Source organism: Bos javanicus, chromosome 14 (genome assembly GCF_032452875.1).
Source record: "Bos javanicus breed banteng chromosome 14, ARS-OSU_banteng_1.0, whole genome shotgun sequence".
NCBI classification, from domain to species: Eukaryota; Metazoa; Chordata; class Mammalia; order Artiodactyla; family Bovidae; genus Bos; species Bos javanicus.
The window spans coordinates 81,459,408-81,487,109 of NC_083881.1; the positions used below are offsets into that span (position 1 = coordinate 81,459,408).

The 27,702-nt window shown below is 46.7% G+C and overlaps 1 long non-coding RNA gene across 1 annotated transcript; it reads left to right on the top strand.

Annotated features, from left to right (window-relative positions):
* The first annotated feature begins 2,651 nt into the window (after positions 1-2,651).
* Positions 2,652-19,801, top strand: LOC133260796 (uncharacterized). Its single transcript, XR_009740969.1, has 2 exons — positions 2,652-3,863; positions 13,446-19,801. It is a non-coding gene; the product is annotated as an uncharacterized LOC133260796 (long non-coding RNA).
* The last annotated feature ends 7,901 nt before the right edge of the window (positions 19,802-27,702 follow it).

The following is a 27,702-nucleotide window of genomic DNA, read 5'->3' on the forward strand; positions in this document are numbered from 1 at the left end:
AGAGTGAGAATTATTTACACTTTACAATTAACATTCTATAATTATATGGCTTGAACTCCAGTTACTGTGTAATGGTATTCTGCCAAAGAATACCAATTACTCCTCACCAAGGAACTGCTGAAAATCATTAGTTTGTGTAAGTAAGTCTGTCCCAACAAATTCTATTGTTTCATAAAGCCCCAAGTTAAAGAAACCCTCTTGTTGTTTAGTGGCTAAGTCGTGTCCGATTCTTTTTCTTTTTTTTTTCGTGTCCAATTTTTTTGCGACCCCATGGACTGTAGCCCACCAGGCTCCTCTGTCCATGTGATTTCCCCGGCAAGAACACTGGAGTGGGTTGCCATTTCCTTCTCCAGGGGATCTTCCCCACCCAGGGATGGAACCCACATCTCCTGTGTTGGCAGGCGGATTCTTTGCTGCTGAGCCACCTGGGAAGCCCTGAAGAAACCCTCTAGGAATGATCATAAATAGATAGATAAAATGGACAGGACTTACTGGTTTAAAATAGAGGCCTTCAGATACAGCATACGTGAAAGCCCGTTTTCACGGGGCCACTGCATAAAGACCATGCTGGTTGCACAGAGGACAGGTGCAGAGGGCCCACTCACACAGACTTTGAGGAATGTTGCCACTCAGAGTCGAGAACATGGTGGCCTTGGGCAGAGAAGCAGTCTGCCTTACTGAATGTGCCTCACAGGGCTTTTTCCCTCTGGCTCTACCAGGTAACCAAAGCTTTTAGGAGTCAGTGATAGATTAGAAAAACACTCCTCGACTCTATTTCCATACGAAGGAAAAGAGGCTTGGTGAAGCCGTGATGGGGACATCACCAACCTGCTGATCAGAGACCAAGTCATGGGACCTCCCCACAGTTCAGTGGGTGAGACTTCAGCTCCCAGTGCTCGGGCTGTGCTGGAACCGCATGCATCCTTGGTCAGGGGGTTAAGATCCTACATGCCCCGTAGCCAGAAAAACAAAACATAAAACAGAAGCAATATTGTAACAAATTCAGTAAAAGACGTCAAAAATGGTCCACATCAAAACAAACAAAACATACACACACACAAAAGCCATTACGGTATCTAGACCAGTGCTCTTGTCTGCTCCTCCCTTTCTCTTTAAGACAGTTCACCCCTTCTGGTTGAAGAGCCAAAACAAAACTCAAACAACCCAGCAAAACAAAACACAATCTTTGAAACAATGCATTAAGTGGAATACTTATACTGGAAAAATACGGTTGAATACACGTGTGTAAAGACAGAAAAAAAAGTCTAAGTTTTCTGTGAATGTAACAGTTCGGTTTGACCTGATTTATAGGAATTAAAAATGGTGTCATTTAGAGCTCCAGCCCTGTATGAAAAAAACATGAAGACAGGAAGTTCAGTTCAGTTCAGTTGCTCAATCGTGTCCGACTCCTTGCGACCCCATGGACTGCAGCACGCCAGGCCTCCCTGTCCATCGCCAACTCCCGGAGTTCACCCAAACTCATGTCCATTGAGTCGGTGATGCCATCCAGCCATCTCATCCTCTGTCGTCCCCTTCTCCTCCTGCCGCCAATCCCTCCCAGCATCAGGGTCTTTTCAAATGAGTCAGCTCTTCGCATCAGGTGGCCAAAGTACTGGAGTTTCAGCTTCAACATCAGTCCTTTCAATGAACACCCAGGACTGATCTCCTTTAGGATGGACTGGTTGGACCTCCTTGCAGTCCAGGGACTCTCAAGAGTCTTCTCCAACACCACAGTCCAAAAGCATCAATTCTCCGGGGCTCAGCTTTCTTTAAAGTAACCCTAAAATCCAGACGCTTCTCCCACTCAGACCATAGCTTGGGGTTGTCTTTGGGCTCACAGCTTTCGCAGTGAGTCAGACTATACTGAACGCTTGGAGCTGCCTGACATTTTGCTGTTTATTTAAGGACAAGACTGAGCCAAGAGTCAGTTCATTTAAAACATGTGAAAAGAGGCAAGTAATTTGTCTCACCTACTAAAAAGGTCAGACGCATTGAAAAGATTAACAGGTCTCGGCCTCCTGCTGAATCCAGCCCTGCAAACGGGGTGGAGAGCTGTAAAGAGAGCAAAGGGCGGCTCTGGGGGCTGGCAGAATTCAGTTGGGTGTGGGTTCAGTGAGTGAGAGAAGATGAGCCAAGGTCTCTTTGCAAAGAGAAGCCCCGTCACAGAAGTCGGCAGAGCCCTGGTCCAGAGAGTTCAGTTGCGGCTGTTGAAGAAACGCTCACCTCGAATGCCTGACCGACCGGTGGGCGATGGAGCAGTGTGGAGAGGCGCTGCCCACTGGGGCGGGTGGTGGGGCTCCGCTGGCAGAGAGGGCACGTGCCCCGAAGGCTCCCTTCACCTTGAGGGCTGTTTCAGAGCAACGCACAGCAGAGTGGTGGCCGCTCCAGTGTTCTCACCTGGAGAGTCCACGGACGGAGGGGTCCGGCGGGCTACAGTCCAAGGGGTCACAGGGTCAGACGAGATTGAGCGACTGAACAACAACAAAATCACTGCCTAACAAAACAAAACAAAACGAAACGAAACACCTCTGTGGGCCCATGCTCGCCTCAACCCTGCACGTTAATAATCCACGCCTCCATGTCTTCTGAAGAAGCTCACAGATTTGCCACTGGATGGTCTTTCTTAATTTTTCTGTTTTTTTCACGTGGACCATTTTAAGTCTTGATTGAATTTGTTACAATATTGCTTCTCTTTTGGTTTTTTGGCTGGGAGGCATATGGGGTTTTAACTTCCCCACCAGGGCCCAAACCCACAGACCAGGAATCAAACCACAGACCAGGATCAGGCCCATAGACCAGGACCAAACCCACAGACTGGGGACCAGACCCACAGACCAGGATCAGACCCACAGCTGCTGCACTGGAATCGAAGCCTTAACCACTGCACTGCTGGGGAGTCCCACAGTGTTCTTACTGGTCGCTTCAGCCTTGCTCATAGGGACAGTCTTGCTCCAAGGATTTACCCGAGAACATGATGATAATTCTTTCTGGAGACAAGGATAGAATGCATTGTATTAATTGTATCCAGGTGTGGCTTTTACTAAGTTAGTGTGTAGACTGTACACCAGGAAACAAAATTGTGTACTGATCAGTCCTATCTGGGTATGGAAATGTGTTATTTCTTGAGTTATTTAAGAAAGCCATTAAACCAATAAAAATATGTAACGTTTATCATTCTTCTATATCCTATATACTTTGCATGGAATATCTCATCATCTCACTTAATGCTTGCATTGATAGGTATTGCTGTTAATTTCACTTTACGGGTCAGAATGCTTCTGAGGGCAGAGAGGTTGTGCAACTTCCCAAAGTCACACAGTAAGGGGCAGAAATGGGATTTGAACCTGGGGGTGTGGCCAAGTAACAATCCATAAATCTAACTCCGTGCGAAACAGTCACGCTCTTGTCCATCCACGGTCCACCACCTATTTTGAGTTCCGGCCCCCGCCAGTGGAGGGAGACGCGGCGGAGCCTTAGGCTTCCAGCCATGTCTACTTCCGCGGCCTGGCAGAAGAGATTTTCACGACGGGTGTTCCTTGCAGCCCCTTGAACCCTATTTCTTCTTCTTTTTTAAATATTAAGTAATTTGTTTTGGCTGTGTCGGGTCTCGGTTGCGGCGCGTGGGCTCAGCTGCGTGTGGGATCGAGCCTGCGCCCCCTGCGTTGGATCACCAGGGAAGCCCGCTTCGCTCTTCTTGGGGCATTGTTAGCTCTGCTGAAGCTCCTCAGAGCACTGGTGACTGTCTTGGAGTAAGGACCTGACTGCGTGCTTCCTGCCAACTGGAGCAAGTAAGAGCCGTCCCGGTTACACGAGGCCGGGTAGATGGAAGTTCCGTCAGCAGGAAGGCCTCTGCGTCGTCCTCGGTGAGTGAGTGAGGACCGGATGGCCGTTCCGGGGCTGCAGCTTCCAACGCTGCGGAGGCAGACGGCTTCCTTTTGCCCTCCCAGGTAGCATGCCAGACACAGCGGGCGTCCCCTTGAAGAGAGAGCATGTTTGGGGGCACAGGAGCTTGGGGAAATGTCTGAGGTGCACCTGCTGGGGATTAACAAAGAGAGATCTTTTAAATTCAGTGCCAGTCAAGCTGTTTTCTGCCCAGGGACCTGGTTTCAGGTCCCTAGAGAAGTAAGGACGTGAAGGGGTTACTCGTGAATCAAACAGCAAAGCAGAGCTGGGCAGCCTAGGAGAGGGAGGGGGCAAAGCTGTGCAGCTTGTGCTGTCATAGAGGACTGTGGCCCAGGTGGGGGGGCGTTTCAGTATCTTCCCCTTTAACAGGCTGTGGCTGTTGGAGTCGTGACCTGCCTTGTCCCGGCCTGGTGCGGCCCGAGCCCCTCCCTGACTGGCTCTGTCAGGCCCACCCGCAGCTCCCCCCAAGCCCTTGGCCTGCCCAGAGCCTGCGGGCTCCGCCCTGGGCACCCTCGTCCTTTGCAGAGGGCCTGGGCAAGGCTGCAGGTTCTCCTCTCTGATGCCCTCCATGGTCTCCTGGAGCTGCAGGGACTCCTGGGCCCTTGGAGGGAGAGCTGCCTGGAGGACCGTGAAGTCCCGGCCTCCCCCTCTGCTAACCGCCTGGACCACAGGTCACCAGCAGTGGGTGTCACTGCCCATAGTCTGGACTGAGAAGGGGGGAGAAGTCTCTCTTCCTGCTGGCTTTCTGCTCCAGGCTTAGCCTTTCTCCCAGAGAGGGGAGATCAGGATACTCTGAGCCCTGCGTTCTCTACCTTCCTTGTCTGACATCCATGATCTAAGCGACTCACGAATATCCCCTCTGGATTTTAGTTGCCTCATTTGGCCCATTCTCACTTTCTTCTTCCCACAGTCCCATCAGTTAGAAGAGTTAAGCTTTTCTTTTGGTTGCACTTCGTGGGCCTGAAAGACCTTAGTTCCCTGACCAGGGATCGAACTGACGCCCCTTGCAGCGGAAGTGCAGAGTCGTAACCACGGGACTGCCAGGGGAGTCCCGAGGTGTGTTCTCTCATTTCCTTGAAGCCTGGACCCTCGAAGCGAGAGGTCTTGTGTCCCAGCCGATGTGGGCAGAAAGGGTGGCTTCCACAGAAAGAACCTGTGAATCAGCCCCCCAGGCTTAACCTTCCTGTAGTTAAGAAAGAATTCCACAGTTAACAGCTAGGGCAAACTCTCATTCTCTCCCCCAAAAAGCCTGATTTTATTGTCTTTCTAAAGAGGGCAAATACACTCGATCTATCGCCCTGAGGCGATGGCTCCTCCTCAGAGGTGAGAGATGCCATAAAACACGACTCAAGGGCGAGATGCGCCTGCTAACATTTGCAAACCATTCCCTGCAGGCCCCCTCTGTGCTGAAGGTCAGCAGGTACTTCAGCTGGGAGCATATTTCTGCTCCGAGAGTTGGTTCCCATTTTACTCAGAAGAAACTGCCCCTCTTCAGTACCAGGAGTCCCTAATCCGGGTCCACGTGAATGCAGGGCTTACCCACGGGTCTTCGGCGAGCAGTTAACCCTTTCCAGCACACGACAAGCGCTTTCATCCAGGAGACGTTTGCGACAACATGAGTAGAAAAGCTGTTCGTTGTGCGGCTGGGGAACTTCCGCGGTGGTCTTCCGTGTGCCAGCCTTAACCTCTGTGTTTTTGTTTTGTTTTTTCACTTTTTGACTTCTGTGTTTTAAGGGAACTTAAAAAGACTCCCGTAATAACCTCTCTGACCTTCCATTTTCCACTTCAATAAGACACCCTTGTAAAGGATCATTGTCAATATTTATATGGTTACCTAAAAACCAAAACCCAAAAAACAAAGCAACAAAAAGCTCCCGGCTCCTTCGGCGCTCTCCATCTGTAATGTTGTGGAATGCCGCCCCCTGGTGTTTCCTTGGGGTTCGTCTAGTTTTGAAAACTAAATTCTTCATTTAAAATTGATAAAAATTCTTAATTTAAAAATGGACTTATTATGCTCAGCTCCCAGCTGGCCAACCATTCCTGATATCTGGTTTAAAGGATAAGTGAAAAGAAGCTCCTTGTAAATGCCAGCCCCGTTCCATTAAGCCCGTCACCCTCCTGAGGACACTGAGACAGACAGTCCCGTTGCGGCCTGTCACTTGGGCACATGCTGTCCTTGTTTGGGGGAAACTGTGGAAAACATTGTCTAAACCCAAATTCCAGTGGCCTAAGCACTTAAGGACCGTAAAGTGATTTCCACTGTGCACTTCCCTCAGTGAGATTCAGTAAAAATCATATTTTTGAAAATCAGTGTTTTAATAGAAGTATAACATGCGTACAGAAAACACACAAACCAGAAGCCTACAGCTCAGTGAATTATCAAGACATGCACCCACGCTGTAACCGGCTGAGTCGGGAGACGAGCATCAGCGGGCCCCGGGGGCTCCCAAGGTCCCCAGTCCCCGCTCCCCTCTCCCTTCACAAAGGCGACCGCTGGGCTGGCGTCTGATGCCACAGGTTCCCGAGGCAGGGGCGAGGGCAGCGGTGTGTGTCTTCATCTGGGGTGAATGTGGGGGGTGACGTCACATGTATGTGTTACATATATGACATACGGTACATATCACACATAACGTATGTTACACATTACGTATCAAAGGAGGGGGTGTGGGCTTCCCCGTGGCGCTAGTGGTAAGAATCCGCCTGCATTGCAGGACACGCAAGGACACAGGTTGGATCCCTGGTCGGGAAGATCCCCTGGAGGAGGAAATGGCAACCCTCTCCAGTGTTCTTCCTGGAGAATCCCAGAGACAGAGGAGCCTGGCGGGCTACAGTCCACGGGGTCACAAAGAGTCAGGCAGGACTGAGCAAGGATGGATGGGTGGGTAGATGGATGGTTGGATGGAGGGTGATGTCACATCTTACATCTTACATATATTAAAATACGCTGAGACACGATACACAAAAAGAAATGCAAAACAACTTAAAGACTTAAGTATAAGACATGACACCACTGAACTCTAAGAAGAGAATATAAGCAAAACGTTCTCTGACAAATCGAAACGATACTTTCTTAGGTCAGTCAGCCTCCCAAGGTAAAATAAATAAAAGCAAAAATAAGCAAATGGGACCTAATCAAACTTAGATATTTTTGCAAAGGAAGCCATAAATAAAACAAAAAGACAACCTGGGAGAAAATATTTGTAAATGATGTGACCAACAAGGGCTTAATTTCCAAAATGTATAAACAGCTCGTGCAGCGCCATATCAGATAAACAAACAGCCCGATCAAACAAGTGGGCGGAAGACCTAAACAGACATTTCTCCAAAGAAGACATACAGATGGCCCAGAGTTTTTATAATAACTTACATGGGAAAAAATCTGGAAAAGAATATATATGTGTGTATACATATATACATATATATATACATATCAGATCAGATCAGTCGCTCAGTCGTGTCCGACTCTTTGCGACCCCGTGAGTCGAAGCACGCCAGGCCTCCCTGTCCATCACCAACTCCCGGAATTCACTGAGACTCACGTCCATCGAGTCAGTGATGCCATCCAGCCATCTCATCCTCTGTCGTCCCCTTCTCCTCCTGCCCCCAATCCCTCCCAGCATAAGAGTCTTTTCCAATGAGTCAACTCTTCACATGAGGTGGCCAAAGTACTGGAGTTTCAGCTTTAGCATCATTCCTTCCAAAGAAATCTTAGGGCTGATCTCCTTTAGAGTGGACTGGTTGGATCTCCTTGCAGTCCAAGGGACTCTCAAGAGTCTTCTCCAACACCACAGTTCAAAAGCATCAATTCTTCGGCGCTCAGCCTTCTTCACACTCCAACTCTCAAATCCATACATGACCACAGGAAAAACCATAGTCTTGACTAGACGAACCTTTGTTGGCAAAGTAATGTCTCTGCTTTTGAATATGCTATCTAGGTCGGTCATAACTTTCCTTCCAAGGAGTAAGCGTCTTTTAATTTCATGGCTGCAGTCACCATCTGCAGTGATTTTGGAACCCAGAAAAATAAAGTCTGTCACTGTTTCCACTGTTTCCCCATCTATTTCCCATGAAATGATGGGACCAGATGCCATGATCTTTGTTTTCTGAATGTTGAGCTTTAAGCCAACTTTTTCACTCTCCATTTTCACCTTCATCAAGAGGCTTTTTAGTTCCTCTTCACTTTCTGCCATAAGGGTGGTGTCATCTGCATATCTGAGGTTACTGAAATTTCTCCCGGCAGTCTTGATTCCAGCTCGTGTTTCTTCCAGCCCAGCGTTTCTCATGATGTGCTCTGCGTAGAAGTTAAGTAAGCAGGGTGACAGTGTACAGCCTTGGCGCACTCCGTCTCCCCTTTGGAGCCCGTATGAAACTGAATCACTTTGCTGTACACCTGAAATTAACATAACATTGTACATCAATTATATTTCAATTTTTAAAAAAGGAAAGAAAACAATACATTGAGCTCTGTGCTTAAGTTTGTACATTTTGCTGCATGCAAACTGCACCTCAACAATTAATTCCAATTTTTCTAGCTGGTTCTCAATGGTAGACCTGACTGAAAATAACTGTTACGTGAACACCTTCTGTAACATACTACAATCATCAAAACCAGGAAATGAAAATCATTACCATGCTGTTAACTAAAGTGCAGACCACGCTCTAATTTCATCAGCTTTTCAGTTTCTGTCCCTTTTCTGTCCCGGATCCTCTCCAGGACCCCAGAGGACACTGAGAAGTGATGTCTCCTGCGTCCACTCCAGCCCCAGTCAGTTCTGGCTGGAAGCTCCTCTGTCAGGCCCACAAGTCGGGTCATGCCTGGAGTTTCACGGTATCTAACGGCTTCCTTGGAGAGTGGGTCCCAGACGCCCTCCATTTCAGGTCTTGCCTTAAAGCCCCACGTCATCCTGATGCAGTCACCTGCTGTCCCCGGGACACGTGGCCTTGTCCCCGGGCCAACTGCCTCTCCCAAGGACTCGCTGTCAGGGCAGGCCGACTCCACTCGCCTGGACTCTCAGGAAGTGATGGCGCCTCTGTCTCGTGAGCCTAGAAATGCGAGCGATGCCCGCCCTGTCACCTTAAGACCGGCTCAGCAGCGGCGCTGACGGACAGCTGGCAGCACGGCCACTTTTCTCTGTCGGTTTCCTCCACCCGAGCCAGGGCGGGATGAGCTGGGGATGGCTGAGACAGCATCGCCGTGGCCAGAACCATCCGTTGTGTCTGGAACACGCAGGTGTGTGTGAGAGAACAGCGGATGCAGAGCGGGGAGGAGGGCTTGCACCCCAAGATAAGGTCAGACTCTGTCTGCAGCACATTTGCTGATTCGTTGGCTGCTCTGGGTCTGTGTTGCTGCGTTCTCTCGTTGCGAGCGGGCACGGCGATGGTGTCTCTGCTGTGCAGCATGTGCTCGGGGCTGGGAGGGCTCAGTGGTCGCGGCTGATGGGCTTGGCTGCTCCATGGCAGGTGGGGTTTTTCTGGACCCGGGATCGGGCCTGTGTCCCCTGAATTGGCAGGTGGATTCTTAACCACTGGACCACAGGGTAAGTGGCTGTTAGGGTCTTCACACTTGCTTCAGGCTCTGTTTCCTGGAGAACGTCATCAAAGACAAAGGGTTTATTTAAAATAATGATGGCTCCTGTCTCAAAATGAACCCATGTCGTGCCAGGCAGCGAGTCAAGCACTTTCCCCAGATTATTTTATACAGACCTCCCAGTAGTCCAGTAGAGTGACCTTATCTTGCAGATGAGGCAATCAACCCACAGAGAACCTTGATAACTTCTAGGATGCTCTGTTTTAGGAACATGCTGTCTTCTGCCCCACTTTATATAGGATTACTTGGAGAACTTGCTTCCCAAAGCAGCACAATATTAAAGACTTGGACATTCAGTGTCTATATGATTCATGCAAAAAGGATTCTATCCAAGGAATTAAAGACATAATACTTAATTGTAAAAGGTTGAGAAGGTTTTGTCTGAACGAGGAGCTTATTAAAATGTAGACAAGCACAGAACAAACTCGCTTGTCTTTTTGTGGTGATGGTGTAGTATTGGGAAAAAGACAATTTTGCACGAAAAATAAACCCATGAAAATTTAAGAGTTAATTTTTTGGAAAAAAAAATTTTCAAATCAGCTTATGTAAATGATGTAGGGAGGTTTTGATCCATTAATTGGGTTGTGGAATAATTTGAGTAGGTGGAAACCAGCCTCAAAAAATAAATGAAAGAAGAAACAAAATCTTAGGAAATAGGATACTAGAAATGATCTGTTTACACATGGCAAAAGCGTGTGTTGTTTTGTGAGGCTTTTCTTTGTAAATGTGTATATGTGTGTGGTGGCGGAGTGGTCACTAAGCTGTGTCCGACTCTGTGCGACCCCATGGACTGTAGCCCACCAGGCTCCTCTGTCTCTGGGATTTCTCCCAGCAGGAATACTGGTGTGGGTTGCCATTTCCTTCTCCAGGGGATCTTCCCGACCCAAGAATCGAACCTGAGTCTTTTGAGCCTCCTGCACTGTAGGTGGATTCTTTACTGCCAAGTCAATGATATAAATTTGTTTTCACTGTGATGAAAAAGGTTTTTAAAACACCGACAGATTTGGTGACAGCATCACATGGCTTTTAAAAACAAAATGGTTTTGAAATCAAAGACGTGTGCGTTCAAATATTTACCCAGTGATAAGTTTTGTAAGAATGTTAGTCTAATCCGTTTGCTCACTTGCTGCTCTCCAAAGGGAGAGTCTTGTGGAAGACATTTAGAGAATCTTTTGAAGTTTCTTTTTGTGAGGAAGACTCTGTCTCTTAATGCTTGCAAAACATCACTAACATTTCTTGGAGGCTCTGCTGCAAACATGCTTTCGCATGATGGATGGGGCCCCACAGACCTCGGCACCTGGCTCTCACACATCGTCCATCGCAGCATCTGTCTCACCCTCTCCACACCTGGGCGGACCTAGGGTTGTCCAGGGACTTGGGCTAGGACTTGACTCAGATTCTGACATATTTTTGGTACAGAAGATGTTTATTCTCAGAATCACTTCTTTCCAGATGATTCATACCTGAGGCCAACAAAGCATCCAAGTTTTAGGGAAATTCTTGCGCAGGAGAAGACCAGGAGGTCATCTAGTGAAATGGAAAACAATTGAACTTTGGAGGAATCTGAGCTGCCTTTTGGCAAGCACCCTCGCTTTTTCCAGGCTCGCTGCCCTAGCAGAGATGCACTCGGCCTCTTGCAGGTGTCGACATGACGCAGGAGGAAGCATTTCATGGCAGAAGTGGGGCTGGAGGAGGCCTGGCTTAAAAGCAGAACAGATAGTCTGAGGATGGAGGGAGATTCAACTTCTTAATGTTGCCCCAACACTTGTGTTTACAACTAGATTCCTCTTCCCTGGAATTTCAATTTTTGCTCCTGGAGCAGAGAACATTTTAAAATGCTTTCAGACTCAGAAAAGACCCACCCACAAATTAAAAAAAATAAAAATAACTTCTGTAGAAATTAGGAAAGACAGGCATAATAATTATAGAGAACATTAGCAACAGAGAGAAACAAAAAGAAGAAAATGTATATTATCTCACCCCCCATGGAAAGCTGTGGTTTACACCTTGGCATATACTCTTCCAGAGCTTTTTTTCATGCACGTCAGACACAAGTTGCTTGTTTGCTGTTGTGGTTATCCTTGTCATTTAAAATTCATGCATAGGAGATTCCCTGGTGGCCCCGTGGTAGACTCCGTGCTTCCGTTGCAGGGGGCACAGGTTCAGTCCTTGGTCAGGTAACTGAGATCCTGAAAGCTGGTGCTATGGCCAACAAAGAAAATTAAATAACATTATTGAAAAAATAAAGTTCACCTACAGCGACGATCATTCTTTAGGATGATTTCTAGAAGCTTAATTGCTGCATCTCCTGAGTCAGAGATCACACGCATTTTGAAGGTTTTCTCCCTTAGAGTCAGTTTTCCTGTACATTCCTTGTGATCACCACCAAACTCTGAGAGATGGTGAAGGACAGGGAGGCCTGGCATGCTGCAGTCCCTGAGGTCGCAAAGAGCTGACTGGGCGGCTGAGCAACAACCTATCCGTCCTTTCCCCTCTAACTTTTACATGGATGAATGCTGAGATTCACAGTACTGCTGTTGTTCCACTATAGTCTATAACATCCCCTTTTTTTGAGGACTTATTTTATGAAGGACAATATCTGATCATTTCTCTGCAGGGTAGCAGAATATACCACCCCCAAATATGACACTTTGGTGTAAAGATTCTTTTGAACTGAAAGCAAATGAGAAGAAGCAGGTACAAGAAAAACTCTCCGCCCTCCCTTTGTTTAAAAGCAGAATACAAACTTGCAAAGGTGTCCCTCCCCTTCTTCTGTCCATAAAGGGCAGAAGTTACTCCCCAGAGACAGCTCTAGTCCCTTAGGAGTTTATGAGACGGCAGCAGAGGAATCTACATAGCAAACCTCACTAGACCTTTGCTTCTTCTTCTTTTTTAACAAACAAAACAGTTAAGTCTTTGCAGAAGAACGCAAGAGTGAGCCACCATACTAGTATCCAAGTAGTAGCTAATCTGTTCTGAACAGGGTTTAATTTTCAGTTCCTATACGGGCTCTCGTCTCTGAGAGCTTCAGTTCAAAGCACGGGAACTGGCAACACAAGCTTGAATATCGAGGGACAGGTTTGAACCCCTGGAGCGTCAATACGTAACATGTGATTTGTCCTTAAGCTGTCGGATCACCTTGATTCCTCTTCTGAAAGTGTTTCCTACCCATCGAGGCGGGGCAGGGTTTCCAAGGTGGAAGAGGGAAACAAGAGGTATCCCTTTCTGCTGTGATGCCAGGGCTCCTGAAGCCCCTGGAGCCTCTGTTCCTCCTCTGTAAAACAGGGCCAGTGAGAGTGACTCCCCTGGGGCAGCTGTGAGGAGGAAGCTGCCCAACACACCCTGAGAGCTCATCATCAAAGGCTACTCTGATGGCAGTGATGATGGTGGGGATGATGGGGATGATGGTGATGATGGGGATGATGGGGATGATGGGGATGATGGGGATGATGGTGGTGATGGAGATGATGGGGGGTGATGGGGATGATGGTGATGATGGGATGATGGTGATGATGGGATGATGGTGATGATGGGGATGATGGGGATGGGGATGATGGGGATGGGGATGATGGAGATGATGATGGGGATGGGGATGATGGTGATAATGATGATAGTGATGATGGAGATGATGGGGATGGGGTTGATGGGGATGGTGATGGGGATGATGGTGATGGGGATGGGGATGATGGGGATGATGTTGTCATGACGATGATGCTCACTAACCCTTTTATCTTCTATAAAGTTGCCCCATGTATTTGTAGTCCCACAGTTTGCCATCCCTAGAAACTCAATCTTTTCTGCTTTGTCACTCTTTAAAAATGTATTGCTCTTTTGTTACGATGTGCTACAAGCCCAGGTTCTAACCACCACTTGGGATTACTCATCACTGGATACTCCCATATGTATGCATAATGCACATGTTTGTAAACTGGCTTGTTTTTCTCTTGTTAATCAGATTTTAGTGGAGCCCCAGCTGGAGAACCTACAATAGACAACAGAAAAAAATTTCATCCTCTAGACCCTCAAATGTAAATATTTTTTATTTGTATGCCATATCATTAAAATGAGCTGAGGAAATGATTCTGATGCATCTCAGATACTCTGAGCTGGTATTGACGAGCACAGCAGTTTAGATGTATAAGTATAACCAGAGAGCACAAAGCGTTAGCTTTTTCAGACAAAGCATGGCCAGTGGCAGGACTTGCCTGGTGGTCCAGTGGCTAAGAATCCGCCTTCCAGGGTAGGGGACGAGGGTGTGATCCCTGGTCGGGGGACTCAGATCCCACATGACGCTGGGAAGCCACGGAACTCGTGCACCACAGCTAGAGAAGCCTGCGGGTCATGACGAAGACCCAGCACAACTCAGAAAAGGAAAGAAAAGGAAAATGATCGGTGGCAATAGGGAGAGGGGAGCTTGTCTTCTAACAGGCATCTCTGAAAGGCAGCACTGCAGGGGGAAAAAAGTTACAAGATAGCAGAGGCAATTTACATTTTCATACTTAACCGAATTTCACTCCAGAAATCCAACACATTCTACTTTTAGCTCAAATTTTACTGTCTTAGTGGAGCCTTCTGTATCAGTCAGGGTTCAGAGAAGCAGAACCGTTAGCAGATAAACACAGGGTAAGAACTAAGCAGTCTTTGTAACACTATGTCTGGATGGAGTGTTCATCTTGCTCTTTAAGAGTTCTTCACACATTGGTGATATTAGTTCTGATCTGCAATATACACCACAAATATTTTCTTCCACTTTCTAATTTGCCTTTTGACTTTGCTCATAGAGTCTTGTGCCCTGTAAAGCTTCTTTTAAAATATTTTAATTTATACCTAGTTGAATTTATGAATCTTTTATTTTACTGGGATTTTTAGATGTCTTTAGAGTTTCCTTCCAGATTTCAAAAGAACTCACCTGTTTTCTTCCAGTATTTGCATGGTTTCATCTTTATAATTAGAGTTCTTATCTGTTTGTTGTTTTTTCCTTTTGTACAAGGTGAGTTGGGGATACGATTTTATCTTTCTTAAAGGCTTTCCAGTTATTTTGGTCCAATGACTGCAGGTGTGAACTTTATCATACATTTCCATGTGTGTGTGTGTGTGTGTGTGTGTGTGTGTGTATGTGTGTGTGTGTGTGTGTGTGTGTGTGTATGCATGTATGTGTGTATGTGTATGTATGTGTGTATGTGTGTATGTGTGTATGTATGTGTGTGTATTTGTGTGTGTGTATGTATATGTATGTGTGTATGTATGTATGTGTGTATTTGTGTGTGTATGTGTGTGTATGTATGTGTGTATGTGTGTGTATGTGTGTGCATGTGTGTATGTATGTGTGTGTGTGTATGTGTGTATTTGTGTGTGTATGTGTGTATGTATGTGTGTGTATGTGTGTGTGTATGTATGTGTGTGTATGTATGTGTGTATGTGTGTGTATGTGTGTGTATGTGTGTGTGTATGTGTGTGTGTGTGTATGTATGTATGTGTGTATATATATATATTTGTACTTTGCAGCCTAATCTTCTGATCCGTGTTCTACTCATGAGTTAGTCCCACATGCTTGCCCTTCAGTGGATTTCTGATATATTTGACTCTCAGTGATTTCTGCTGATTCCTACCCCTCAGTGGCCCTTCTTTTTTGGTGTTTCCTTGGATATTCTCGCTTATTTATTTTTCATGTGATTTTTAATATTAATTTATCTCATTTTAAGATAAAAGTTTTTGGTATCTTTATGGAGGCTTTATAAGACATTTTTAAAGTTAACTTACTGAAGAACAAGGGATGCCTGTCCATTTAAGCTTACGTCTTCCAAGAATGTTTCAGCATTTTTTCATGTAGATTTTCCAAAATTCATGTGGAGCTTATTTCTAAGTAATTTTTCTTTTGTTGTTGTTGTTTTTGCTACTGTAAATGGGATTCACTCTTACATTATTGTGTGTATATGCAGTATATTAATTTTGTTTGTTAATTGTATATTTTGCTCTTTTTCTGATTTTTAATTTTGTATGTGTTCTAGTATTGATTCTGTAGAGCCACTGAGTTTTTAACTTTTAAATATTAGTTTTTCTTTTCTCAAAATGCCTTTTTTCTTCTCAATGTGCCTAGTCATTTTTATAATCTCATGTTCGTACTTATATTCTTAATTACATCTTTTGTTTTATAAGCATTTTAAAATCGCTTCTGAGTTGCACTATCTAAAGTCTGCAGATCTAATTTAATTCTACCATATTTGTATTATTTCTGCTGGCTGTTGCTCATGGTCTCTTGTTTCCTAGGTGTTTTGTTAACTTTTTTGACCATGTATTCATATTCCTTAGAACTCTATCTGTGGAATTATTGGAGACCTCCAGTTAGAGTGGTGCAGATGGTAAAGAATCTACCTGCAATGTTGGAGACCTGGGTTGGGAAGATGCCCTGGAGGAAGGCACGGCACCCCACCCCAGTGTTCTTGCCTGGAGAATCCCATGGACAGAGGAGCCTGGCCGGCTGCAGTCCACGGGGTCGCAGAGTCGGACACGACTGAGCGACCAAGCACAGCCAAGTCAGTTAGAGTGAGTTCCTCTAGAAAGGACCCTGTTTGCTTCTGCTAGATGTTGAAGGACAATATCAACATGTGACTAATTCAGAGCAATTCTTAGCCTTGAGGCTTTCACATGCACACACAGTATAAACTCAGACTGCAAGCATGAATGAGGACTGGCTTAGAGCTGTACCTTCTCTGCAATAGCACATCCCACTCATTCACCCAGTTCCAGGATTAGAAAGACAAGCCCGAGCAACACGTCACTGTCTGTTTCTGAGAGTGGGTTTATCTCTGGCTCTCCGTTCCTTTGATGACGTATCTGTCCAGGTTCCCAGCTTTATGTGAGGGTCTCCTGGAAGAGCTCCCTCTTGGGGGGCCCTACCCTGCCCTTGAGAGGCTGTCTAAGCTGAGCAGCCTCCGGGGCTGGCAGACGCTTGACGACAAAGCGTGTTTGTGTGATTGCTCACCTCTGGGTTCCTGCCTCTTACTCATTTTTGCCTTCTAAGGATTAAAAAAATTTTTTTCTTACTGGTTTAACAATGTATTTTAATACCTTTTGTTTAAACATTTTATATAGCTTTTTGTTTTTTTAAAACAAATTTGGGAATTTGTTAAAAATATCTATGCTGTGCCACTTGGACTCCTGGACTTGGAGGTTTAAGGTGATTTTTAAAGCATTGAAATTAATTAAAATGGTGGAATGATGGTCAGTGAGAAGAAAAGTTTACAAATTATAGAAAGTATGAGCACATCTCTAAAAACACTTAGAGACCCCTGTATACAGAGGAGACCATTTTAAACACAGCGGCTGCTTCAAGCAGGTTCAATATCGGGTGATTCTCCGTTCTTCTGTTTCTCCCTTTGTAGTTTTTCACAATGAACATGATTTATTTGGCTAAAAATATTTTTAAAGCTATTTAAACTTTTATAAAAATCTGCATGGAAACATTTCAAAGCTAAGCAGGAAGGGCGTTTGTCGTTTTCAAAGCCGTTTGCATGTCTCTCATAACTCATCAGCTTTGATTTAAAGCCTCTCTCCCCACTCCTCTCTCTCTCCTTGCTGCCCGCCTCGCGTTGTTTGGCCTGCAGGCAAAATCACGAGGGAATAGGCCTTGTCCTCTGTGAGCCCATCTGGCCTCTAGGAGTGAAAGGCTTTCCTCAAGTGAGGCTGTCAGCAGGAAGGGGGCAGACGAGGGTAGTTCTCCTTCCCTGGAATCTTCCAGAAGTCTGAGGGGGTTTGAAGGAGTGAAATGACGCGGATGATGTCTTCCTTGGAAGCATCAGTAGAGGAGCTAGTCCCCCAGACGCTTCCCAGCGGCCGAGTCCACCACCGCGGGTGAGTGCCTCCTGGCTGCAGGGACCGACCCTTCTTTCTCCCCCGCCTCATTTAACTAACTCCAGATGAAGATGCTCACAGCGTTCAACCCTTCTAGAGTCTGTCATGTTAACGAGTCTTTCTAGAATTGACTAGAAAACTATACAGACAGAAATTCAGTATGAAAATCAGTATGCCGTGAGCTCCAGGGATAACAGAAGCTTTTCTGGGTGAGGGTGCAGGAGAATGCCACCCCAGCAAGACCAACTGTGCCGAAAAGCAGCAGCTGTAATTCAATGGCAGTGTTCGGGGAAAACAAAAAGAATGCATTGAGACTTGAGGAAAATTCCACTTGCATGCATCATTCAATGAGCGGGGGGAAAAAGGGATGACTGTAAGGTCAGTCAAGTCAATTAGTTTTTTTCAGTTAGTCCCAAAGACTTGGGGTGGACCACCAATCATTTTAATTGTGAAGTTCAAACGTATAAAATATACTCATAAAATTTTAAAGGAATGCCTTTCTGAGATATATTTCAAGTTTATCAGAATTTCACAGCTTCACCAACAGAATTTTTACTTCCTCTCTTTGTGACTGAGTTGAAGAATTGAATAAAATCATGAAAATAAAATGTTACAAAGGAATACAAAGTGTTACAAAGGAATACAAATTGTACACCAGGAATAAATCTACTTTCAAAGATCAGATGGATGTTTATTTTGATCATTGATTTGAAACCTCTGAGATGAAAATGCATTTTTGTCCTGTGGTGTAAGAAAAGATTTTGAAATCGTGTTCAGTTCTCTCATCACAGGTTGTCACAAAGTACTTCATTATCACCAGTGCTGACGGATCAGACTTGGCAAGTTCACGTCACAGGAGGTTTGGAATGGGCTGAAAGTTTGTCAGGATTTCTCCCCCAGTTTAAGGCTGAGTCCCTGGGGAGAACCGCCTCGAAGCAAGGGATGCCTCTGGCCCTGTGTGTTCCCGGGCCCTTCTCCAGGTTTCCATACGGACTGTGGTGCGGTGCTTGAGGAAATCAAGCACGTTAAACATGCAGCATGTTGAGCCCCATCCTGGAAAAGCAGTGCTTCCTGGGGACCTGCTGTGAGCCACGAGACACCTTTCTCTTATTTAATTTCTTCAAGATTGCATTTATTTTTCCAAGTGGGCAATATGTGTCTATCACCATAGTTTTGTGGTGAAGATCATGCATGAAAGTTTATTTCAGGAAGCTTTGAAAGCACAATGACTATCCCTTAAAAATTCTTCTTCTCCCTCTCAGAAACAAAATTTTGCTCGAGAGGGAGGGGATATATGTATCCTTACGGCCGATTCACATTGTTGGTATGGTAGAAACCAATACAACATTGTAAAGCAATTATCCTCCAATGAAAAATAAAAATCATAAACAAAAGTTTTTTCAGATGAGGGATGCAAATGAAAAAGACAGACCTGGATGTCTGAGAGATTCTCCTGGGAGTGACGTCTGACTAGGTCACTCTTGTGTTTTGAACGCCCCTTCTCACGCAAAGTCCCAAGTCTCTGCCTGGACGCTTCCCCGTGTTTGGACCCATCGATCCCTCTGACCTCGAACTTAAGCTGTGCCCATCTCACTCTCTCCTGAGACCTCACGGGCCCTTTGCAGGTGCTCTGTCCTCAGAAAAGGCGTCTTTGGTTCTCTGCCATTCCTCCAGGGAGTCCCCCGGCCGGCCTTGCCCTCATTTAGCCTCTGCTCAGATGTCCTCCTGGGCCCTCCTCCCTGACCTCCCTCCTCCTCTCCCTCCTCCTGGTCTCCTCCCTTCCATCCCCCACCAACCACATGAAGTGAAGTGAAGACTCTCAGTCCTGTCCGACTCTGCGACCCCATGGACTGTAGCCCACCGGGCACCTCTGTCCAGGGAATTCTCCAGGCAAGAGTACTGGAGTGGGTCACCATGCTCTCCTCCAGAGGATCTTCCCGACCCAGGGATCGAACCCAGGTCTCCTGCACTGCAGGCAGACGCTTTACCCTCTGAGCCACCTGGGAAGCCTGACCAATGACAAGATGTGAGCTATTCACTGGCTTCGGTGTTTTCTGTCCCTCCCTCTCCATGAGTAAGTTCCCAGATGTTCCTGCTGGATAGGTACTTGTGACTGAAGGAATATGTAACTAAACGGATGGCTCCAGAGGCTCTGTCACCTTGATCACACAGCCAGCACACGCTCCCCATATGGACTCAGCGGGACGACTGATGACAGCCACACGGGAAACAGGCATCGTGGATGGACTGCATTCGGTTCCACGCGGCAAACACTTACCTCGCCCCTGTTATGAGTAAGGTCCTGAGTGCGCGGTTAACACTAGCACATCTGCTTCTCTGAAGGAGTTTTATAATTGATTTTTACACAGGAAGAACCAGAGCAGAAAGATCCTCAACCAGTTGGGACCCCAGCCCCCACCCCGCTCTGATCCTTGTTGAAATAAATGTAATTTGACAAACCTTTGTCGAATCCCCACTATTGTACGATCAAAGCATTAGACTGCTAATTAATCCCGCTGATGGGCTTGACGAGGGTGTAGATCCTTCTCATTTAAATAATGGCAAAAATAATACTCAGAAAAAAATAATTCAGTACAGCAATACAGCATAAGATTATAGACTCTGCAGGCCGTATTAGCCTGCGTGCTTCCAGGGGTAAGACACTCAAGCTGTTAGAGGGACTCCCCGGGCGCTCCAGTGGTTAAGGCTTTGCTTTCCAATGCAGGGGTTACAGGTTCAGCCCTCGGTCAGCAAGTTAAGATCCAACATGCCTCACCACCAAAACACTCAAAAACATAAAAAGAGAAGCAAGATTGTGACAAATTCAAAAAACACTTTAAAAATGGTCCACATCAAAAAGTCTAAATAAATAAATGATGCTATTAGAGTTCGATCAGAGTCATTCACCCCCACTGCTCATCAATGTGCACAGCTGATGGAGACAAGACAAAAGGTACTTATTACACATTAGCCAAAAAATCGTATCTTTTCCTCATTATTTTCTGGACACTTCAGACTCACTTTTTTGCAAATCCTTATATAGTTAATTTCTGGTGTATTTTCTCTGTGCCATTTCACGTGAGTACATTTTAAATGCACACACATATATGTATTAGGCCTTTGTTATACAAAGGACAGAATGAAGAGTGGCGGGCACAAAGCGGTGCCTGGCACAGAGAGAACCCACTGGGGGCCTGACACTCTTCTGAGGGCTTAATGGGTTCGTTAGGCTGGATGAACTAATTCATTTAATAGTCACAACATGCCCATGAGCTAGGTTTTCTCACCATCCCCATCTCACAAATTAGGAACCAGGAACAAAGAGATTCAGAAACTTGTGCAAGGTTAGTGATCGTGCCAAGACCCTGCCAGAGCCCCTGCCCTTGACCACTATCCTGCCTCCGAAGAAGCATGCATTTCACCCCGGGCAGGGAGGAAAGAAACGCATTAAATATCGACCAGAGTTGACAGCCATAAAAGAGCCTTCTCAAAGTAATATGTGATTGTTTTTTTTGGCAAAAGTCGACAATAATTACTTTAAGAGCCCAAAGGAGGGAAAGACAAGCCTGCCTGAGGTGGGATTGACCAAAAAATCAAGAATGGCTTCCTTGTTGCAACAGCAATGCTGGAAGCAGGAGATTCTGGTGTAATACCTTCAAAGTTTTGACAGAAAACAATTTCTAAGGTAGAATTCTTTTTCAAAAGTTTTTTGAAAAATATATTTTTTATTTCGCTGCCACACGTGGTCTCAGCAGTGCCCAGACTAGTTGTGGACATTGACTCTGCATGCTCAGGCTCAGCAGCTGCTGTGCGCAGGCTCGCTTGCCCTGCAGCGGTGGGGTCTCAGTTTCCTGACCACGGATTGAACCTGCAAACCTTTGGATTGCAAGGCAGATTCTTAACCGATTCTTAACCACTAGACCACCAGCAAAGTCCTTAAGTTAGAACTGTATGCACAGCCAAACTAGTAAAAGAAATTTGAACATAAGGACATACAAGGTCTCAAAAACGTATCTCCCACCTTCCCCCATGCACCTGTCTTAGGATGTCACTAAAGAATGGCCTTCTTCACAGTGAGCGAATATTTATCATCATCTCCTTATTTATACGAGATGCTGACTGTTCACTAAGCTTATTGTGGGAGTCATTTCATGATGTATGTAAGTCAAATAATTTACTGTATGCCTTCAACTTTATGTCAGTTATATCTCAATAAAACTGAAAGAAAAAAATTAAAACACTAGACAACAAAAAAGAGGGAGTAAAATTCATGGACGAAATTGAGAACAGGATATCCAGGAGAGGACCCCCAGAGGAGTACCTGGGGGGGATAATCACAGTTCCGGTGTCCAGGTCAGGCAGGCAGACGGGCGCAGCAGGACCCAGAGACAAGCCGTGCCCGCTGCTCTTGAACCACTTTGTGTTTTAATTTTTAAAAGATTTCTGGTTGTACCGGGTCTCCGTTGGTGTGTGCGGGCTTTCTCTGGTCGCTGCGGCGGGGCCGCGCTCCGCCGTGGTGCGTGGGCTTCTCATCGCGGAGGTGCCTCCTCGCAGAGCATGGGCGTCAGGCGCGTATCAGTAACACTGACACCCCGGCTTAGCTGCTCTGCAGCACGTGAGCCTTTCCAGCCAGAGGTCGAACCCATGTCCCCTGCATCGGCGGGTAGGTTCCTACCCACTGCACCATGAGGGAAGTCCCGAACCATCTTTTAACCAAAGAAAACTCCTGGAGAAAGTGTCAACCCAAACGAGGGAATACACTGAGAAAGAGGAAGGTATACTCTCCAGGAAACAGGGACCCAACCTTGGAGAGAGGAAGGAGGAAATCCAAGCTGGGCAGGAAATCAAGACCGGGATGACAACTGGGCGGGTCTGAAGGGAAGCCTGCTGGAGAAGAAGGGACGTTTTAAAGCACTTTTACCTGATGTCCGTGACTTTCAGAACGCTGCATGGAGATGCTATTGGAGGAGGCGGGAAAGATTAACAGAAAGGAAAAGGCAGATAAAACAAAGGAAAAATCAAGACAATTACTAACTTCAGAGAAAACCTAAATGTGGAAGGGAAAAGGATCGCAATACATTATGATGCTTTTATAAGAATACTCGCATAGTGTAGGAATGAAAACATTGCAAATGGAGTTAACCAAAAGGTGTCATCCAGTCCTCTTGGGAAGATGAGAAGAGGGGATGATGGCAGCCTGAAAAAGCTACATCCTCTTCTACCGTAATAGGAAATATGGAAATAACGGCTAACACTGCTTATTAAACACACAGCGGTGTATGTGCCAGATTGAGAAATCCAGAGATTTGAAAATGTCAGGAAGAAAACTGCTAAAAGAGTCAAAAGTGATTACCTCTGGCGAGCAAGACAATATTTTTTGTAACAAGTTTTTAGTATTATTTAAAATTCCCAGGTGGCTCAATGGAAAAGAATCTGCCTGCCAATGCAGGAGATGCAAGACATTCAATCCCTGGGTGTGGAACATCCCCTGGAGTAGGAAATGGCAACCCATTCCGGTATTCTTGCTTGGAAAATCCCACAGACAGACGAGCCTGGTGGGCTACAGTCCTTGGGGTTGCAAAGAGTAGGACACGAGTAAACACATACACACGCAGATTTTAAAATTGCACATATAAGTTATTTTAGTAAAATTATATTTAAAATATTAAGTGTCCACGTGGGCTTTCTCAATGACTCCACGACTTAGTATTCAAATGACTCTCAGTAAAGCTTCTCCTTCCATGGTGTTATTATTTTAGATAATATTGAATCTAGTAGTATCTGCCCCTGATTCTTTCTGGGGATTTGATTCCCTAGGTCTCCATTTCTTCATGTGTAAAGTGATGTAATTACCGTGTGTGTGTGCGTGCGCATGTGTATGTGTGTCCGTGTGTGCATGCGTGTGTATGTGCGTGTGCGCGCCCGTGCGTGCGCGTGTGCATGCGTCTATGTGTGTGCACATGTGTGTGTGTGTGTGCGTGCGTGTGTCCGTGTGTGTGTGCTTGTGTGTGTGCACGCGCGTGTGTGCATGTGTGTGTGCATGTGCGTGTGTGTGCGTGCATGTGTGTGTGTGCACACGTGTGTGTGCGCGTGTGTGTGTGTGCACGTGCGTGCGTGTGTGCGTATGTGTGTGTCCATGTGTATGTGCTTGTGTGTGTGCACGTGTGTGTGCGTGTGCGTGTGTGTGCACACGTGTGTGATCTCTCGTGCCTGCTCCAGTCCTGTTTTGCTGTGAATTATGAGTAGGACCTACTATACAGCATGCGCACACTGCCAGGTTGTTGTCACACATGAGAAGCTTGGGTGCTTTTAAAGTCCCGACTTTAGAGAACGAGGAACGTCTCAGTCACTGGTACAAGACCGTGAAGGGTGACTGTGAGAAGGGGGCTTACCAGAGCCACGAAGGACACTACGATTTGACCTCTGCGATGAGTCTTACCTTGCAGAGCTGACGTATTTAAAACGGGATGGTGTTGTTGAGCTTCCCTGGTAGCTCAGACGGTAAAATTGTCTGCTTGCAATGTTGGAGACCCGGGTTCAATCCCTGGGTTGGGAAGATCCGCTGGGGAAGGAAACAGCAACCCCTTCCAGTACTCTTGCCTGGAGAATCCCATGGATGGAGGAATCTTGTAGGCTACAGCCCATGGGGTCACAAAGAGTTGGACACGACTGAGCGACTTCGCTTTTGCTTTCAATGTACTTGAATACCTTTTGTAAAGTGAAAATCCGGTACAAGCACAGGCTGTGTGTCTGGTATTGTTTGGAAAGGGGTCGATGCACTCTAGTGGGAGAAGCTCTGACCTGGGAGTGAAGATGTTTGAATTCCAGGGCCGACTTTGCTAGTAATCCTCTGGGTAAGATAGACAAGCTCTCATGTCTTTTATCTCAGGTTCGAGTTTGGTAAAATGAAGATTGACTTGGAGTTCTTCAGTTAGCAGTTAAAGAAATCAGATTTCGCAAAACTAGGGTAGCTCACAGAACTGAGACAAAAGCTTCAGGAAGGACAGGAGCCAAAGATAGTGTGGAGTTCTGGGCAGGGCTGATCTTCAGATGGTGGAACAACGGAAGACCCAGGCAGAGCCCAACAGGAAGGGGAGCTAACCGCCACCCAGGAACCTAGCCGTGCGTGGGGCCCAACAAGGTGTCTCAACCCGTCCGGGCTACTGGGATGAAATTCCATAGTCTGAGTAGCTCACAGAGGACAGAACACGTTTCTCACAGTGTTGGAACGTGCTTGTCCAGCACGGAAGAGGGAAGGCTCACCTGAGGTTCCGGTGAGAAGGGTGAGGGACCTCTCCAGGCAAGACCCACAATCCCATGCACGATTCATGATAAACCCTTGTGAGGGAAGCAACCCCCAAGCCCCACCTCCGAAACTGATCACCACTGGGAGGATTTCAACGTATGGCTTTTAGGGAGACACAGACATTCAGACTATAGAACAAGGGTCACGTCTTCAGCTGCTGAATCAAAGGGAACTCTGGGGCAGTGACCCCAGAGGGGGTGGCGGAGAGAATACACAGGGCTGTGTGTGCTCTGTCACTCAGTCGTGTCTCTCTGTGACCCCGTGGACTGCAGCCCGCCGGGATCCTCTGTCCATGGGATTTCCCAGGGAAGAATACTGGAGTGGGTAGCCTTTCCCTCCTCCAGGGGATCTTCCCCACCCAGGGATCAAACCCAGGTCTCTGATGTCTCCTGCCATGCATGCATGCATGCACGCTAAATCGCTTCAGTCGTGTCCGACTCTGTGCGACCCCACAGACAGCAGCCCACCAGGCTCCTCTATCCCTGGGATTCTCCAGGCAAGAATACTGGAGTGGGTTGCCATTTCCTTCTCCACATCCAGTATGGGGGAGGGGGGAAATCGTCCCTTCCTGCTCTGCAGGTGATTCTTTACCACCGAGCCGCCTAGGAAGTCTCACGGTTGTGGGGAGGCAACGGACAGGAAAGAATTTCAGCATTTTAACAGCCAGTACAGCTGTACTGATGTGTTTCTGCTGATGTCTAGATATAAGGAGCTATTTATTGTTACTTAAGGTCAGTTTTCATTCCAATCCCAAAGAAAGGCAATGCTAAAGAATGCTCAAACTACCGCACAATTGCACTCATCTCACACGCTAGTAAAGTAATGCTCAAAATTCTCCAAGCCAGGCTCCAGTAGTATGTGAACCATGAACTTCCAGATGTTCAAGCTGGTTTTAGAAAAGGCAGAGGAACCAGAGATCAAATTGCCAACATCCACTGGATCATGGAAAAAGCAAGAGAGTTCCAGAAAAACATCTATTTCTGCTTTATTGACTATGCCAAAGCCTTTGACTGTGTGGAAATAAACTGTGGAAAATTCTTCAAGATATGGGAATACCAGACCACCTGACCTGCCTCTTGAGAAACCTATATGCAGGTCAGGAAGCAACAGTTAGAACTGGACATGGAACAACAGACTGATTCCAAATAGGAAAAGGAGTACGTCAAGGCTGTGTATTGTCACCCTGCTTATTTAACTTCTATGCAGAGTACATCATGAGAAATGCTGGGCTGGAAGAAGCACAAGCTGGAATCAAGATTGCAGGGAGAAATATCAATAACCTCAGATATGCAGATGACACCACCCTTATGGCAGAAAGTGAAGAGGAACTAAAAAGCCTCTTGATGAATGTGAAAGAGGAGAGTGAAGAAGTTGGCTTAAAACTCAACATTCAGAAAATGAAGATCATGGCATCTGGTCCCATCACTTCATGGGAAATATAAGGGGAAACAGTGGCTGACTATTTTTCTGGGCTCCAAAATCACTGCAGATGGTGACTGCAGCCATGAAATTAAAAGACGCTTACTCCTTGGAAGGAAAGTTATGACCAATCTAGATAGCATAATAGAAAGCAGAGGCATTACTTTGCCAACAAAGGTCTGTCTAGTCAAGGCTATGGTTTTTCCAGTGGTCATGTATGGATGTGAGAGTTGGACTGTGAAGAAGGCTGAGTGCCGAAGAATTGATGCTTTTGAACTGTGGTGTTGGAGAAGACTCTTGAGAGTCCCTTGGACTGCAAGGAGATCCAACCAGTCCATTCTGAAGGAGATCAGCCCTGGGGTTTCTTTGGAAGGAATGATGCTAAAGCTGAAACTCCAGGACTTTGGCCACCTCATGCGAAGAGTTGACTCATGGGAAAAGACTCTGATGCTGGGAGGGATTGGGGGCAAGAGGAGAAGGGGACGACAGAGGATGAGATGGCTGGATCGCATCACTGACTCGATGGACGTGAGTCTGAGTGAACTCCGGGAGTTGGTGATGGACAGGGAAGCCTGGCGTGCTGCGATTCATGGGGTCCTGAAGAGTCAGACACAACTGAGTGACTGAACTAAACTGCAGGTCTCATGCTAGAATGCATTGAGAAAAATTTAGCACTTTTGATTTATTTATTTTCTAACTGAAGGCTAACTGCTTTACAGAAGCGTGCTGGTTTCTGCCGAACGTCACCGTGAGTCAGCCGCAGGTACACTGTGTCCCCTCCCTCCTGACCCCCTCCCCCTCCCCTTAGCACTCCTTTCTTTCCTCCTCGTCCTGTCGCTTTGTACTCACGTCTGAGGGGACAGCAGGTGGTTGGCCTGGTTTTCAGGTCTCGCCCACCTCGGCTGGAGGAGAGCAGAGCTCTGAATGACAGCCCCCCGCAGCTGCGTCCAGCGGAGTGGAGGCGATTTCCTAAAAGACATCAGAGATCCGTTCCTCCGTGGTGAGATGCGAAGTGTTTAACAGCTGGTATTGCAGGGACACGAGGAAGCATGGCAGCCCACTCCCGTGGTCTTGTGTGGACTCCCATGGACAGAGGAGCCTGGCGGGCCACAGTCCACGGGGTCGCAAAGAGTCGGACACGACTGAGCGACTCAGCACAGCACAGCACAGTGCAGGGACGTCCATCAGCGAGAGGGTCCATCAGCCCTTGGCCAGGAGGCAGGGTGCTGAAGGCTCTCTGCAGTGCTCTTGCAAGACCAGGGCAAATACTCGGAGTCCCAGGGGTGGGATATCAGCACAGAGGGTGGGGTGCAGGGTGGGGGACACGAGGCCAGGAGCCATGGCTATTGTTTATAGCATGTTATCTATATTATCAGCTTGTACTTGCTACTGGCTGAGTATGATCCTTCTGTAACCAAAATAAGGGGGAACGGATGGGCTGGGGAAAAAAAACCATTACAGAGGGGTTGGAGTAGAACCGCCGGGAGTGAATGGCTTGCGAGTATAGGAGGAGATGCAAGGTGGTCGTTTTGGTTTTCACCATGACTCGGCGATGGGAGGATGCTCCTGGAATCTGGTGCTGGAGTTAGGAGTAATAAATGTTCTGCAATCTCTGGGGCAGTCAAGCTGACCTATC